General features: G+C 41.1%; 1 protein-coding gene and 1 long non-coding RNA gene across 13 annotated transcripts in view; one reads left to right on the forward strand and one right to left on the reverse strand.

The window, feature by feature from the left end:
• STK39 (serine/threonine kinase 39) overlaps positions 1 to 17,983 on the forward strand; it is a 420,086-nt gene that overhangs the window by 188,116 nt on the left and 213,987 nt on the right. The gene's annotated exons all lie outside the window — the stretch shown is intronic.
• Positions 1,792 to 6,529, reverse strand: LOC135231544 (uncharacterized). Its single transcript, XR_010322296.1, has 3 exons — positions 6,495 to 6,529; positions 5,463 to 5,510; positions 1,792 to 1,858 (listed from the first exon to the last, which is right to left on the reverse strand). It is a non-coding gene; the product is annotated as an uncharacterized LOC135231544 (long non-coding RNA).

Consider the following 17,983-nt stretch of genomic DNA (forward strand, 5'->3'; position numbering starts at 1 on the left):
AAAACACAGTGGAAAATAAGTGCCCCTCTCAACTCAGAATCCATCACCACTTCCTATAAATCCGTCCAGCAATGCTCCATACATATACAGATGTGTCTAGGATTGTGTATACGTGTCTCCCTTCTTTTTCTTTTACACTCTGTTCCCTACTAGCTTTTTCTTCGTAGTATATTTTGATGATCTATTTGATACCTGTTATTGGCTGCATACTCTTCCATAACATGGATGGTATATTAATTTTATAACCAGAAGAAGTAAACGTGCTTCCACTTGAGCCTCATACTGTAATATACAATGAGAGACTGTTGCTGGGAGACACAGATTGCTTTCTTTTTTGTAATGGAAGAAAACCACATTGTATATCTCTCTCTATGCAAGTAATAAGACTTGGTCCTTGGTAATGGAGAGCATACTAGAAATTCCCAATGTACGGGCTTACCTACTTTTTCAGAGAACATATCGCTGTCATTTAACCAGGGTCTATAATCTGAGTAATATCTAAAATATATCTTTAGGACAGTTAGAAATAATTTTTATGAAGGAGTTCCTTGGTGCTGACATCCAAAAGTTATTCTGAAATGTTTGTATAAATTTGTAAATTTTAAAAATCAGATATCTTAGTGAAATTACAACATGATGGGTATTCCCGGTATTGTATGCTGTTAGTAAGAGTTGCTGAGTCTATACACTGTATTAGGGATATAGTTTCCATTCCACAAAAATCAATGTATTTGAGTATCTTTCCCCTTTTCTTCGTGGGTCAGTGTTCACTAAGCAGATTTAGTTCTTGATGGAAGATTTTCAAGGTGGTAGTGTTGATTATATTACTCAGACCTAACATAAACAATGTTTAACCCATAACTGACCACTAATCTTTATGTTAGGTGTTTTTACAAGATAGGACTCCAGTCTCTGTTAAGTTATGGGAGTTCATACCATCGTAGTTATTTTCCACTTTATTGCCGTTTTCTTTTCAACTTCCTTTGTATATTTTACTCGAAGACGTTAATATATTCCATTAACAAAGAACAGTGGATGCTGCTGTTGTTATTACTCTTCTGCTGGCCAATTTGCCTTTTGTTTTTCAATACTGGTAGTGAGGCTCCTGGATTTAGTGTATTAGTCAGAGCTCAACCAGAGAAACGGAACTAGCGGGAGATGTATATTAAGAGATTTATTGCAAGGCATTGGTTTACGCGATTGTGGGGGCTGGCTAGGCAAGCCTGAAATCTGTAGGGCAGGCACTGGGAAGGGCAGGCTGGAACTCTAATGTGCAGCTGAAGCTGTGTCCACAGGTGGTATTTCTTTTTCAGAGAAGCCTCAGTTCTGCTCTGAAATTCTTACAACTGATTGAATCAGGCCCACCCATATTATCTAGGATAGTCTACCTTCTTAAAGTCAACTCATTATGAACTTTAATGACATTTATGGAATACCTTCACAGCAACACCTAAATTATGCTTGATTGAATAACTGGGGACTGTCTGACAGCCAGATTGACACGTAAAACTATCACATTGTGTTCCTTTGTTGCTTGTTAGAATTCTTCTGGTTCTAGAGACCTATTACCCTGCCTGCCTGGAGCTGTGTGCAGTTGGCTGTATGTGCTTCTTTCTTGTTCTCTCCTTTCTTCTGCGGCAGGTTGACACATTACTTATTGCTCTAGCCAGAGTAGCTTCTACTGTGTTCTAGTGTCAAACATTTATCTTCTCTCTCTTTTTTTTTTCACTTGGGTTTTGCGTGAATTGTGTTTTCTCATTTGGCTTATTTGTCTTACCAGGACAGAAGGCTCCCATTGTTTTCTTTCTTAGATGAAGCTACAGATCAGTTGGCATCCATTCCATCAGGAGCCTTAGTTCTGAAAGACAATAGTTATAAAATTAGATGCTGCTTTCTTGGCTCCTAGCTGTTGTCATTGTTCTCTGTCACCCTAACTTGGGGAAATGCCATATTGGAGGTTTGATAGCACTAAAACAGAATAAGAAATCTAATTGCTTTGCTGTGTTTTGTGCTGCTTCTTCAGAATAGCTCCCATCCAACTTCCAGAGCATTCTCTTTCAAGATACTGCCCTTTCATGCTGAATTTCTAAAGTTACAAAATTCCATTATCATTATCTGAACAGCAGCATTTATCAAATTTGGTTCTTTTCATATTAGAAAGTGTTAAAGCATTTTAAGTTGCCACAAGTGTGTCTTTCACTAAATTAGCCCAGTGTTTTTGAATTGTTCTTATTGAATCATGCAAGTCTTTGTTTCTCCAGAGTTCTTCTAATTGCCTAGAGAACATTCTCATATCCTCATTCCTTTATTCTGTCCTTTTATGTCCTAGTAAAAGGGAATGCCAGAATTTAGCAGAACTAGATAAGCATCGAATCCCAAGAGGTCAAAAAACAATAAATAGGAATCACTGGTAAACAGATCCAGGATTACCTGTAGTCACTTATCTGTGGGCGGTGGATATAGACTTCTTTTCTTCATGGATTTTGCTGTGTAATAACATGGTCAGATGGAAACAATTTGTAAGTATAAATTAAAATCTGATGTTCAGAGTCCCAAAATGTCCACCATCAGAAAATACTAACCAAGAAGCAAAGTATGGTAGGGTCTGTTACCTGGCATGGTAAGGGGTACTCAGTAAGATCCATTAATTTTTAAAGAATTACTACCCATTGCCGTCGAGTCAATTCTGACTCACAGCGACCCTACAGAAGAGTAGAACTGCCCCATAGAGTTTCCAAGGAGTGCCTGTTGGACTGAAACTGCCAACCTTTTAGTTAGCAGCCGTAGGTCTTAACCACTGTGCCATCAGGGTCTCCAAAGAATTATTAAGTATGCCAAAAAAGAAAGCTAAATTCAATAAATTACCTTATCACTAGTCACTGTCCTCATTGTTCTGATTATTATTATGTAACAAACCAGAAACCCTGGTGGCGTAGTGGTTAAGTGCTACTGCTGCTAACCAGAAGGTTGGGAGTTCGAGTCCACCAGATGCTCCTTGGAAACCCGATGGGGCAGTTCTACTCTGTCCTATAGGGTCACTATGAGTCTGAATTGACTGGACAGCAATGGGTATGTAACAAACCACCTTAAACTTAGTGACTTAAGACAACAATAATCGTTAAGTCTCATAGTTTCTGTGGAGTCTCTGGGTGGTGGCAAATGGTTAATACCCTTGGCTGCGTGCTGAAAGGTTTGAGGTTCGAGCCTACCCACAGGTGCCTCAGAAGAAATGCCTGGTTATCTGCTGAAAAGTCCACCACTGAAAGCCCTATGGAAACAGGTCTACTCTTGACACACTTGGTGTCCACATGAATCAGAATTGAATCAACAGCAACTGGTCACAGCTTTTGTGGGCCAGGGGTTTGAGAAAGCCTTGGCTGCTCAGTTTCTGGTGTCATGCAGCTGTATTCAGACACTGGCCAGAGCCGGAGCAGTGAGGACTGGAGCGGCTAGAGACCGGGAGGCTGTTTCTCTTTCTTTGCGCAGTCTCAGGTCTCCTCATGGCCTCTTCTCATGGTCCCTTCGTATGGGCTGGTTTGCTCCTCCTGATATCATGTAGGTTTCAGAGCAGCTGGACTGCTTGCGTGGCAGAAGGAGGCTTCAACTGCGAGTATCCCAGCGAACAGGGTAGCAGTGGCGTCATCTTTCTGGCCAAACCTTGGAAGCCGTTTCTGCCTCATTCTTTTGGTTACAGGTGAGGTACAAATTCACCCAGATTCAAGGTCCCCATCTCAAGATAGAGGAGTCACAAGATTCTAGAGGAACGTATCAGATAGGAGATATTATCTGGGCATCTTTGGAAAAAACAGCCTGCTACATAAAACCTCTGACCATAGCATTTCACATTTCTCCCACATGCAAAATATACTCTCCCACTTCCAAGACCTTCCGAAAGTCTTATCCCATTCTGGCATCAGGCTAAGGCTCGGAGTCAATGGTTTTGTCATCTAAATCAAATCAGAGAACAGATCAGCATTTTCAAGAGCAGTTCCTTGGGTATTGCTGCTTGAGTACCATTCTTCTTAATCTGAAGACCTGTGCACTAAACAGACAAATTATCTGCCCCCTAAACATCCAAAATGTAACAGGATTAGGGGCGTCTTAAAGGCCTGCCCAAAAAGGGAAGGGAAAATTGGAGGCACGTAGGGCCATGACAGTTTTGAAATCTATCCAGATCCGTCTCAGTTCTTTGATTAGGGATCAGTCCTAGTTCACTACTTTCCATGGCTCTCGTTTCTTCTCTCTGGGCTCTTGGTTCTGCTTGTTGAATCATCCTTTCTTTTTTCCCTAAGGAGGAGCCTGTGTTTGCAGGCGAGTAGCCTTCTCAGACTACTTCCTGTCCATAAAATGTGGGAATCTAAAGGCCCCTTTATTTTGTACTCTCTCTGTTTCTTTTAGTCTAATCTGACAATAATTTTATAGTACAAATCTCTAAAAAACTTCACAGGTTTTCTATGAATCTTACTGGGTTTATACCATTAGACAAAAGCAATGACCACAAGACTGTCCACCTCAGGTTCCTTGTGAGAATGCTGTGGAACAACAATACCCTTAAGTTTCTTGTTATTATCTGCCACTGACTCCTTTATGACTCCATGATCAATGGAACAAAATACTGTTTAATCCTGTGCCATCCTCATGTCAGTTGTGGATTGGAATGTTGTGATGCACATGGCTTTCATTGGCTAATATTTGAAAAGAGATTGCCAGACCTTTCTTCCTAGTTGTCTTCGTCTGGAAGCTTCGCTGAAACCTGGTCAGCATCATAGCATGTAAGCCTCTACTGACAGGTAGGCGGTAGCTGTGCATGAGGCGCGTAGTCTGGGAATCGAACCTGAGTTTCCCACATGGAAGGCGAGAATTCTACCAGTGAACTAGCAATACCCTCACATGGTGCCGTATTATTAATTGAAGAGGACCTGCAAGACACGCTCTTTAGATCCTTCGAAGGCCTTTGGTCTCTCTGAAAGAGTCTATAAGGAACCACCTGAGATCTTTTTGAAATCTTAGCAAAGGGTCTTACATTCTCACTCTGAATTTTGATTGTTGTTCTGAAGCCATTTCTTGGCTTGAGAATCATTTGACCTCTGGAAAGGCTGGGAATGAGAAACAGTTTTATATTTAACAATTTGTTCTTCTGCTTATCTCTGTCTGCCCACATTTTATCACAGGCTGTGAGCAGAACCCAGGTGCCACTTTAAGTATTCTGACTGGAAGTCTCTTTAGCTCGATTGTTGAGTTCGTTACGTACATTTCTATTTTCTGTGTTACCCTAGATGACAGCATTGCCAGACTCTCTCTCGCTGCATAACAGGCCTCTCCTTTCCTCTAGTAACATTTTCCTCACTTTCCTTTAAGCCCTCACTGACAGCCTTCTTAAAACAGCAACAAACATTTCATTGCTGTTCCTGTGTATCAGGAATCTGGGAAGGGCTTGTCCTGACGCAGTGTCTCTCACGCACCTGCTATCAGACTGGAGCTGAAGAACTCGTACGTACTGTTGCCTCAAGCTGTAATGGAAGCAAATTGGACATGATTTGTTGTTGCTTTAAGTCATTTTGTTTTGGGATTATTTGCTAGGTGTGAATAGTAACAGGACAATTAACACTTTTTTCTTTCTGATCTTTGTCATCCTGAAGTCCCAGGATATCCTCTACTCTGCTTCCAGAAATCCAGAGTCCATCATCCTCCCTATAGCCCTTGCCAACTTGAAAACTTTCTGAATTTCCTCATTGGCCGAATTTTAAATGTTTTGACTTGTATACGAAAGGGGATGTAAATTCACAGGCCAAATTTGTCCCAAAGACACATAATTTTGGGGGGTTGCTCAGAGGAATCCTTTTTTCACTTGACGGACTTGCTAATGTTAAAAAAAAAAAAAAAAAATCAGGAGCATTCACACAAAAATCCAAATTTTTCATTCACCTTGAAAGATCAGATCTGGCAACACTGGGGCTACATTCCTGTGGCAGCAGTCAGCTAGTGCTGGATGGCCCCTTACAGGGGGATGGGTCCTTTCCAGATAACCAAAGTCCTCCCTTGGCCTAATTTCCCCTTTCCTTTTCCTGCTTTGCTCCTTTTTGTTGTTACGTGGTATCGAGTAGGTTTCGACTCATAGCAACCCTGTGTGCCACAGAATGAAACACTGCCTGGCCCTGTGCGATCTTTGTAATTGTTGCTGTTTTTGAGCCCATTGTTGCAGCCACTGTGTCAAACCATTTCATCAAGGGTCTTCCTCTTTTTTACTGATCCTCTACCTTGCCAAGAATGATGTCCTTCTTCAGGGACTGGTCCCTCCTGATAACGTGTCTAAAGTATGTGAGATGAAGTCTCGCCCTCCTTGGCTCCTTAGGTGTTTGAATTTGCCACTCTTATTGTACAAGGTTCTTCACATAGCTTTTCTAGCCTAGCCATTCCTTAAAACCAGCATACTAGGTCCCAGTACTTTGTGATTCAGCCACCTGACGAGTTAACAGAACCTGATAATTTCTTACCTTCTCCCTGAGAAGAATACCCTCCTGCTTCCACGGCTTGGTGAGCTCTTACTAATCTCTCAGCAGCCAGCCTCCCCCATCCTGTTCCTCAGCAGTTAGAGTCATCCCCTCTTCTGTGATCTTACGGTATTTGTATCTTTGTTATAGTAGACACGCTGTATTGAAATTAATTTAAATGTATGTTTACCTCTCTGGGTTGTGAAATACCACTCTAAGGTATAGGCCTTTATTTATTCATTTTTTCCCTACAGATGACCACAAAGATAGATATTCAAAAACCCTTGTTGACTGAATGAATAAATAAATGACTTTTAAAAATGGCTAAGACAAGCTCTCTGCCCTGGAGGAGGGTTGCCATCCATTAAATGTAATACAGAGTAGAATGATAGAAAAGCACAAGCAAAATTTCGATGGGGAGAATCGCAAAGCTTCTTGGGTTAGAAGAAAATAGATGAGTAGAGAATGTGGAAGGGCATATCCGGCCAAAGGAATAGCATATGCAAAAAGGCAGAGTCGTGGAAGTATGTGATACGTATACAACTGGATTGTAGAGTGTCTGAAGGGATATGGTGGGAGATAAATCTGAAAGAGTAATTTGGAGGCTAGAGTATGTTAGGGACTTGACTATTAAGGAATCTGGACTCATTCTGTAAGCGAAAGAGAACTCTTGTAGGTTTACTAAGAGTGTTGGTTTATGCATGCTGCTAGTGGCAATATGAAGGGTAAAATAGCCAGGCCATTAGAGGCCAGTCCATTCAATAGGAGAAGCAAGAAATGTTCGAGGACCTGACACAGCATACTGGCAGCTAAGGAAGTAAATTTGCAAATGTAATGTTTAATAAATTTGAGTTGTGAGAGAGAAGATTAGATATACAGGTAGTCCTCGACTTATGACAGGGTTCCATTCTGATGACTCTGTTCTAAGTCAGTTTTGAAGTAAGGCTAGTACCTCTTTTTTTTTTAGTTTTATTATTATTGCCTTCTCTATTATCGGTGTTTTTGTAAATCTGATCTTTATTTGTCTTTGGGGGTTGGAAACATTATATATAAGCTTACAGCTTCAACACTGGTTCTTCTTGCTTCTCAAGTTATGAACGTTATGTAAGCCAAAAAACGTGTGTGGGGGGGGGATGGGCAGTTGTAAGTGTGATTCGCCACCATAACTTGAATACATCGTAAGTTGGGGACTACCTGTATTAAAAATAATAGTATCTGTCATGTTTTGAGCATTTATTATGTACCAGGCATTGTTTCAGAGATGTTAACTAAGATAGAAGAATCAGAGTAAGGCTGGGGTAGAAGATTAGGCAAATGTGTTGGATCTCAGTTTTGAGAAATTGATAGGACGTCCATATCCAACAGCACCTGGCTGATCCCAGCGTGGGCTGGGAAAAGAAGTCAAGACCAAGAGATGAAATTGTCAAGATCGTCAGCTTAAATGAGGTAGGAGAGGCCATAGGAGAAGATGGATTCACTCATGAGGCTAGTGTCTAGTGGGCCAAAAAAGCCATGTTTATGGTAAAGACAGAAGACAAAGAGCAAGAGACAGAGGAGGACAATAGAGAGGTAGAAGGAGAAGGACCGTGAACACAGCTTTGGAGAGAGCGTAAAGAATATGGTTCAACTCTGTCTAAAAGATAGCATTATGATAACAGGAGAAGGAATACACAATTAGGAAGTTATTAAATTTTCAAGAGAGACAGAGGGAGAGCAGTTTTGGTGGACTAGTGGGACAGATACCATTTTTTTTTGGAATTAAAGAGTCAGAGTAGGATGAGGAAGTAAAGGCCACAATTACAGACTACCTTTAGAAAAACATGGAAAGTGCAAGGGAAGAGTGATGGAGTGATTGCTCACGGAAGAAGCAAAATCTAATTTTATTTGGTAAAACAATTGGAGAGACTTGAGCGTGTTTATAGATGAATGTAGAGGAGCCGGGGTCTGGCTGTACATGTCAGGAAGGAATGAATAAATGAATCAATAAATGAAGAGCACAGCAGGAGGTGTTGGTCTTGTAAAGGAGAAGGAACCCGTTTTCCTTGCACACAGAAGGGAGGAAGGATAAGAGGAGTGAGAATGTGAGGACGTTTATTAGGAAGAGAGGGGTGGTGAAGAGAGGGGTAAGGGGCATAAATTGGATGTACTTGGTGTTCTCAGGGTAGCCAGTGACATTATGTGAAGTGGTTGGTGCTGGGTGAGATAGGACACTGCAATAAGTAGCAGTAGGCACAGGCCAGGAATGGAGACTGGGATTGAGTCTCCTGGTCTCAGCACTTAGCACTGTTACCTCCCAGCCCTGTGAGCTTGGGCAGGTTAACTTGGGCAAGGCACAAATTAACTTCTTTGTGCTTTAGTTTTTCTGTATGAAAAATGGGTGAATAAAATGGTTCTTGACTCATAGGGCTACTGTGAAGATTAAATTAGTTGAAAGTGATTAAAGGCAATACCTGGCATTATATAAATACCAGCTGGTATTATGGACTGGAGGAAAGGGAATAATCTAAAATGAGGAAAAGTGTTGTCTAACACAGTGCTTCTCAGCCCTGAATGAACATACGAGTCTCCTGGGAATGCTGTTCAAATAAAGATTCTGATTCTGTCAGTCTGGGCTGCAGCCCAAAATTCTTCATTTCTAACAAGCTCCCAGGTTTGCTGTTGGTGGACCACATTTGGAGTGTCAGTGTTGTAGCAGCACTGATGACTCGGCCAGGAGTAGACAGGAGAATCTGTAACGGCACCAGGCCAGTGTGGCTATGTGACTCATGCTATTCTTGGCCAGCCGTTCAGGAGTGGGGAATGGATGTTTCCGCTCACCCACAACTTTCTCCCAGGTGTGGGTTCGATCGATAGGAGGGCACATGTGGCCCTCCTAATGTTTCTCTCTGAGAAACTTTTCCATGCCTCTCTCCTAGCCTCTGGTGGTTTCCGCAATCCTTGGCGTTCCTTGGCTTGCAGCCATGTCTGCCTCTGTCATCACATGGCCGTTCTTCCTCTGTCTAACTCTCCACAGGTGTCTCTTCTCTTTTATAAGACACCACTCAGGTGAGATTAGAACCTGCCCTGTTTCCAGATGAAGTCATGTTCACAGATACTAAGGGTTAGGACTTCAGCGTATCTTTTTGGGGTACACAGTTCAATCCACAATAGAGAGTGAAGCTGGGAAGGGGCTGATGGAAGGGGAGGAGAGATCTGAGAGTCAGAGACTACAGTGAGGCCAGCCAGTAGGTGTTAGGGATTGAATTGTATCCCCCCAAAATGTGTGTTATCTTGGCTAGGCCATGATTCCCAGTGTTGTGCAGTTGTCCTCCATTTTGTGATCTGATGTGATTATCCTATTGTTGTAAGTCCTAACCTCTGTGATGTTAATGAGGCAGGGTTAGAGGCAGTAATGATGAGGCAGGAGTCAATCCACAGAATTAGGTTGTATCTTCAGTCAGTCTTTTTTGAGATATAAAAGAGAGAAGCTACCAGAGAGACAGAGGAACCTCATGCCACCAAGAAGTGGGGAGCATGTCCTTTGGACCTAAAGCTCTAGACCGGGGGAAGATTGATGACAAAGACTTTCCCGAGAGCCTACAGAGAGAGAAAGCTTTCCCCTGCGGCTGGCACCCTGAATTTGGACTTCTAGCCTGATATACTGTGAAAGAATAAATTTCTCTTTGTTAAAGCTGTCCACTTGTGGTGTTTCTATTAGAGAAGCACTAGATGATAAGACAGTAGGTATGAGAACGGAGGTGCTGAAGGAGGTGCTAGTCCGAGGGGGAAAGGTCAGGGTATAAGATAGGAGACAGTGAAACATTTATTGCTAAAACTTTACCGAGTCTAGTTTTATTTGTTAATTTTTGTTGATTCAGAGGACTTTTTTCTTTTTTTTTGGCAGTGCCTCAAGGACATTATAAATAGCAATTAATTAGAAACATTTTTTATACTTCTAGGCAGTAAAATGTCCGGTAACAGAAATTTTACTGTTATGTTACTTTCTCTTGTGTCTGGTACATCCTTAGTGAACAAACACGGGATGGGGAGCCCCGTGGGTCACTCAGGCTTAGGCTGTATTCACCCAGGCAGTGTGATCAGCAAGTGGAGGAGAGGCGGAGCACAGCGATTCCTTGTGAAGTGGGGAAAACCATTCCAGGAAGATTTTGGAATTTCAAGTCCAGGGAGAAGTTGATGTGGCGGTGGAAGAAGCTGACAGGCGCCTTGGGCAGGAAGGGAAGATGTGTGGGATTAGGGAAATTCTACTGAACTTTGGTCAGTGTTTCTTTCAGTCATGTTCAGCTTTTTCTCAGGACCTTGTTAGGAACATGTAATTCAATTTGCAGCATATTTAATTAACATCTATGTAGAAAGCTCATCTGTTGGCTCTCTTACGTTGTTGGTTGCCAGCAAGTTGGTTTTGACTTATGCAGATTCTATGTGTGCAGAGTAGAGCTGCTCCATAGGGTTTTTTTTTTTTTTTAATTTTTATTAAGCTTCAAGTGAACATTTACCATTCCAATCAGTCTGTCACATGTAGGTTTACATACATCTTACTCCCTTCTCCCACTTGCTCTCCCCCTATTGAGTCAGCCCTTACAGTCTCTCGTTTCGTGCCAATTTTGCCATCTTCCCTCTCTCTATCTTCCCATTCCCCCTCCAGTCAAGAGTTGCCAACACACTCTCCAGTGTCCACCTGAGTTAATTAGCTCACTCTTCATCAGCATCTCTCCCCCCTCCACTGACCAGTCCTTTTCATGCCTGATGATTTGTCTTCGGGGATGGTTCCTGTCCTGTGCCATCAGAAGTTCTGGGGAGCATTGTCTCTGGGATTCCTCTAGTCACAATCATACCATTAGGTATGGTCTTTTCATGAGAATTTGGGGTCTGTATCCCATTGGTCTCCTGCTCCCTCAGGAGTTGTCTGTTGTGCTCCCTGACAGGGCAGACATCGATTGTGGCCGGGCACCAGCTAGTTCTTCTGGTCTCAGGATAATGTAGGTCTCTGGTTCATGTGGCCCTTTCTGTCTCTTGGGTTCTTAGTTGTCGTGTGACCTTGGTGTTCTTCCTTTGCCTTTGCTCCAGGTGGGTTGAGACCAATTGATGTATCTTAGATGGCCGCTTGTTGGCATTTAGGACCCCAGGCGCCACAATTCAAAGTGGGATGCAGAGTATTTCCATAATAGAATTATTTTGCCCGTTGACTTAGAAGTCCCCTCAAACCAAGTTCCCCAGACCCCAGCCCCTGCTCCGCTGACCTTTGAAGCTTTCATTTTATCCTGGAAACCTCTTTGCTTTTAATCCAGTCCAATTAGGCTGACCTTCCTTGTATTGAGTGTTGTCTTTCCCTTCACCCAAAGCAGTTCTTATCTACAGATTGATCAATAAAAGCCCTCTCCCTCCCTCCCTCCCTCCCTCCCCCCTTTGTAACCACAAAAGTATGTGTTCTTCTCTGTTTTTTCTATTTCTCAAGATCTTATAATAGTGGTCTTATACAATATTTGTCCTTTTGCAACTGACTCATTTCGCTCAGCATAATGCCTTCCAGATTCCTCCATGTTATGAAATGTTTCAGAGATTCGTCACTGTTCTTTATGGATGCGTAGTATTCCATTGTGTGAATATACCACAATTTATTTACCCATTCATCCGTTGACGGACATCTTGGTTGCTTCCAGCTTTTTGCTATTGTAAACAGAGCTGCAGTAAACATGGTGTGCATATATCTGTTTGTGTGAAGGCTCTCGTATCTTTAGGGTATATTCCGAGGAGTGGGATTTCTGGGTTGTATGGTAGTTCTATTTCTAACTGTTTAAGATAACGCCAGATGGATTTCCAAAGTGGTTGTACCATTTTACAATTCCACCAGCAGTGTATGAGAGTTCCAGTCTCTCTGCAGCCTCTCCAACATTTATTATTTTGTGTTTTTTGGATTAATGCCAGCCTTGTTGGAGTGAGATGGAATCTCATCGTAGTTTTAATTTGCATTTCTCTAATGGCTAATGATCGGGAGCATTTTCTCATGTATCTGTTGGCTGCCTGAATATCTTCTTTAGTGAAATGTGTGTTCATATCCTTTGCCCACTTCTTGATTGGGTTGTTTGTCTTTTTGTGGTTGAGTTTTGACAGAATCCTGTAGATTTTAGAGATCAGGCGCTGGTCTGAGATGTCATAGCTGAATATTCTTTCCCAGTCTGTAGGTGGTCTTTTTACTCTTTTGGTGAAGTCTTTAGATGAGCATAGGTGTTTGATTTTTAGGAGCTCCCAGTTATCTGGTTTCTCTTCATCATTTTTGGTAATGTTTTATATTCTGTTTATGCACTGTATTAGGGCTCCTAGGGTTGATCCTACTTTTTCTTCCATGATCTTTGTCGTTTTAGTCTTTATGTTTAGGTCTTTGATCCACTTGGAGTTAGTTTTTGTGCATGGTGTGAGGTATGGGTCCTGTTTCATTCTTTTGCAAATGGATATCCAGGTATGCCAGCACCATTTGTTAAAAAGACTATTATTTCCCCAATTAACTGACACTGGTCCTTTGTCAAATATCAGCTCCTTTTTTTTTTTTTTTTTCATACGTGGATAGATTTATATCTGGGTTCTCAATTCTGTTCCATTGGTCTATGTGCCTGTTGTTTTACCAGTACCAGGCTGTTTTGACTACTGTAGCTATATAATAGGTTCTGAAATCAGGTAGGGTGAGGCCTCCCACTTTCTTCTTCTTTTTCAGTAATGTTTTGCTTATCGGGGGGTTCTTTCCCTTCCATATGAAATTAGTGATTTGTTTCTCTATCCCCTTAAAGTATGACATTGGTATTTGGATTGGAAGTGCGTTATATGTATAAATGGCTTTTGGTAGAATAGACATTTTTACTATGTTAAGTCTTCCTATCCATGAGCAGGTATGTTTTTCCACTTAAGTATGTCCTTTTGAATTTCTTGTAGCAGAGTTTTATAGTTTTCTTTGTATAGGTCTTTTACATCCTTGGTAAGATTTATTCTTAAGTATTTTATCTTCTTGGGGGCTACTGTGAATGGTATTGATTTGGTTATTTCCTCTTCGGTGTTCTTTTTGTTGATGTAGAGGAATCCAAGTGATTTTTGTATGTTTATTTTATAACCTGAGACTCTGCCAAACTCTTCTATTAGTTTCAGTAGTTTTCTGGAGGATTCCTTAGGATTTTCCATGTATATGATCATGTCATCTGCAAATAGTGATAGCTTTACTTCCTCCTTACCAATCTGGATACCCTTTATTTCTTTGTCTAGCCTAATTGCCCTGGCTAGGACTTCAAGTACGATGTTGAATAAGAGCAGTGATAAAGGGTATCCTTGTCTGGTTCCTGTTCTCAAGGGAAATGCTTTCAGGTTCTCTCCATTTAGAGTGATATTGGCTGTTGGCTTTGCATAGATGCCCTTTATTATGTTGAGGAATTTTCCTTCAATTCCTATTTTGGTAAGAGTTTTTATCATAAATGGGTGTTGAACTTTGTCAAATGCCTTTTCTGCATCTATTGGTAAGATCATGTGGTTTTTATCTTTTGTTTTATTTATGTGATGGATTACATGAATGGTTTTTCTGATATTAAACCAGAGACATACCTGGTATAAATCCCACTTGATCAGGGTGAATTATTTTTTTGATGTGTTGTTGGATTCTATTGGCTAGAATGTTGTTGAGGATTTTTGCATCAATGTTCATGAGGGATATAGGTCTAAAATTTTCTTTTTTTGTAATGTCTTTACCTGGTTTTGGTATCAGGGAGATGGTAGCTTCATAGAATGAGTTGGGTAGTATTCCGTCATTTTCTATGCTTTGAAATACCTTCAGTAGTAGTGGTGTTAAGTCTTCTCTGAAGGTTTGGTAGAACTCTGCAGTGAAGCCGTCTGGGCCAGGACTTTTTTTTGTTGGGAGTTTTTTGATTACCATTTCAATCTCTTTTTTTGTTATGGGTCTATTTAGTTGTTCTACTTCTGAATGTGTTAGTTTAGGTAGGTAATATTGTTCCAAGAATTTATCCATTTCTTCTAGGTTTTCAAATTTGTTAGAGTACAATTTTTCATAGTAATCTGAAATGATTCTTTTAATTTCATTTGGTTCTGTTGTGATGTGGTCCTTCTCGTTTCTTATTCGGGTTATTTGTTTCCTTTCCTGTTTTTCTTTAGTCAGTCTAGCCAATGGTATATCAATTTTGTTAATTTTTTCAAAGAACCAACTTTTGGCTTTGTTAATTCTTTCAATTGTTTTTCTGTTCTCTAATTCATTTAGTTCAGCTCTAATTTTTATTATTTGTTTTCTTCTGGTGCCTGATGGGTTCTTTTGTTGCTCACTTTCTATTTGTTCAAGTTGTAGGGACAGTTCTCTGATTTTGGCTCTTTCTTCTTTTTGTATGTGTGCATTTATCAATATAAATTGACCTCTGAGCACTGCTTTTGCTGTGTCCCAGAGGTTTTGATAGGAAGTATTTTCATTCTCGCTGCTTTCTGAGAATTTCCTTATTCCCTCCTTGATGTCTTCTATAACCCAGTCTTTTTTCAGGAGGGTATTGTTCATTTTCCAAGTATTTGATTTCTTTTCCCTAGTTTTTCTGTTATTGATTTCTAGCTTCATTGCCTTGTGGTCTGAGAAGATGCTTTGTAATATTTCGATGTTTTGGATTCTGCAAAGATTTGTTTTATGACCTAATATGTGGTCTATTCTAGAGAATGTTCCATGTGCACTAGAAAAAAAAGTATACTTTGCAGCAGTTGGGTGGAGAGTTCTGTATAAGTCAATGAGGTCAAGTTGGTTGATTGTTGTAAGTAGGTCTTCCATGTCTCTATTGAGCTTCTTACTGGATGTCCTGTCCTTCTCCGAAAGTGGTGTGTTGAAGTCTCCTACTATAAATGTGGAGGTGTCTATCTCACTTTTCAATTCTGTTAAAATTTGATTTATGTATCTTGCAACCCTGTCATTAGGTGCGTAAATATTTAATATGGTTATGTCTTCCTGATCAATTGTCCCTTTTATCATTATATAGTGTCCTTCTTTATCCTTTGTGGTGGATTTAAGTCTAAAGTCTATTTTGTCAGAAATTAATGTTGCTACTCCTCTTCTTTTTGCTTATTGTTTGCTTGATATATTTTTTTTCCATCCTTTGAGTTTTAGTTTGTTTGTGTCTCTAAGTCTAAGGTGTGTCTCTTGTAGGCAGCATATAGATGGATCGTGTTTCTTTATCCAGTCCGTGACTGTCTCTTTATTGGTGCATTTAGTCCATTTACATTCAGCGTAATTATAGATAAATAAGTTTTTAGTGCTGTCATTTTGATGCCTTTTCATGTGTGTTGTTGGCCATTTCATTTTTCCACATGCTTTTTTGTGCTGAGACGTTTTTCTTAGTAGCTTGTGAGATCCTCATTTTCATAATGTTTAACTTTGTGTTTGTTGAGTCATTACGTTTTTCTTGGCTTTTTTCTTGAGTTATGGAATTGATATTCCTTTTTGTGGTTACCTTATTATTTACCCCTATTTTTCTAAGTAAAAACCTAACTTGTATCGTTCTATATCGCCTTGTATCACTCTCCATCTGGCAGTTCAATGCCTCCTATATTTAGTCCCTCTTTTTGATTATTGTGATCGTTTATCTATTGATTTCCATGATTTCCTGTTATGTGTATTATTTTGTTTATTTATTTATTTTTTAGAATTAGTCTTAATTTGTTTGTTTTTGTGCTTTCTCTATTTGAGTTGCGTTGATATCAGGACGTTTTGTTTTGTGACCTTGTATTGTGCTGGTACCTGATATTATTGGTCATCCGGCCAAACAATCTCCTTTAGCATTTCTTGGAGTCTTGGTTTAGTTTTTGCAAATTCTCTAAGCTTGTGTTTATCTGTAAATATCTTAATTTCTCCTTCATATTTCAGAGAGAGTTTTGCTGCATATATGATCCTTGGTTGGCAGTTTTTCTCATTCAGTGCTCTGTATACGTCGTCCCATTCCCTTCTTGCCTGCATGGTTTCTGCTGAGTAGTCTGAACTTATTGACTCTCCCTTGAAGGAAACCTTTCTTTTCTCCCTGGCTGCTTTTAAAATTTTCTGTTTGTCTTTGGTTTTGGCAAGTTTGATGATAATATGTCTTGGTGTTTTTCTTTTCGGATCAATCTTAAATGGGGTTCGATGAGCATCTTGGATAGATATCCTTTCGTCTTTCATGATGTCAGGGAAGTTTTGTGTCAGGAGTTCTTCAACTATTTTCTCTGTGTTTTCTGTCCCCCCTCCCTGTTCTGGGACTCTAATCACTGGCAAGTTATCCTTCTTGATAGAGTCCCACATGATTCTTAGGGTTTCTTCATTTTTTTTAATTCTTTTATCTGATTTTTTTTCACCTATGTTGGTGTTGTTTCCCTGGTCCTCCAGAAGTCCCAGTCTGCATTCTAATTGCTCGAGTCTGCTCCTCTGACTTTCTATTGCGTTGTCAAATTCTGTAATTTTATTGTTAATCTTTTGAATTTCTACATGCTGTCTCTCTATGGATTCTTGCAACTTTTTAATTTTTCCACTATGTTCTTGAATAATCTTTTTGAGTTCTTCAACAGTTTTATCAGTGTGTTCCTTGGCTTTTTCTGCATTTATCCTAATTTCATTTGTGATATCTTTAAGCATTCTGTAAATTCGTTTTTTTTATATTCTGTATCTGATAATTCCAGGATCGTATCTTCATTTGGGAAAGATTTTGATTCTTTTGTTTGGGGGGTTGGAGAAGCTGTCATGGTCTGCTTCTTTATGTGGTTTGATATGGACTGCTGTCTCCGAGCCATCACTGGGAAAGTAGATTTTCCAGGTAATCAGCTAAAAAAAATGCAGTCAGATCCCTATCTGAATTCTCCCTCTGGCTCCGGGTATTCGGATGTTAATGGAGCCGCCTGGGGAGGGTGAGGGAGGGATCAGAAAGCTAGGAGTGTAGCACCACAGAATATAGAGCTGAACACCGCGTTCACGCTCCGCCCCCGTCTGCCAAAATCCGGGCGGGACGTGTCCCTGGCTGGGACGCTGCTTTCCCCGCTCTGAGACCAGTCACTTCCTCCCGGGGACTTCCCCTTCCGGAGCGCCGCACGGCACGCGAGAATTGGGTGGGCGTCACCCGCTTGACCAGGTGGGCCCGCCCCCTGGGTCAATTCAGGGGAATATAATTGGACCCCATGCTCATGCCCCGCCCGCGCGCACACCCAAATCCCAGTGGGACGGCCCCCCTGCTGGGGCGCTGCTTTCCGCGCTCTGAGACCAGTCACTTCCTTCCGGGGACTTCTCCTTCCGGTGCGCCACACCTCTCGCACGAACTGGGTGGGCGTCACCCACACGACCAGGTGGGCCCACCCACTGGGTCAATTCAGGGTAATAAAACTGGACCCCGCGCTCACTCCCCACCCGTGCGCGCGCCCAAATCCCAGCAGGACGGCACCCCGGCCAGGACGCTGCTTTCCCTGCTCTGAGACCAGTCACTTCCTCCCGGGGACTTCTCCCTCCGGTGCGCCGCACC

Source organism: Loxodonta africana, chromosome 6, assembly GCF_030014295.1.
Source record: "Loxodonta africana isolate mLoxAfr1 chromosome 6, mLoxAfr1.hap2, whole genome shotgun sequence".
Classification (NCBI taxonomy): domain Eukaryota; kingdom Metazoa; phylum Chordata; class Mammalia; order Proboscidea; family Elephantidae; genus Loxodonta; species Loxodonta africana.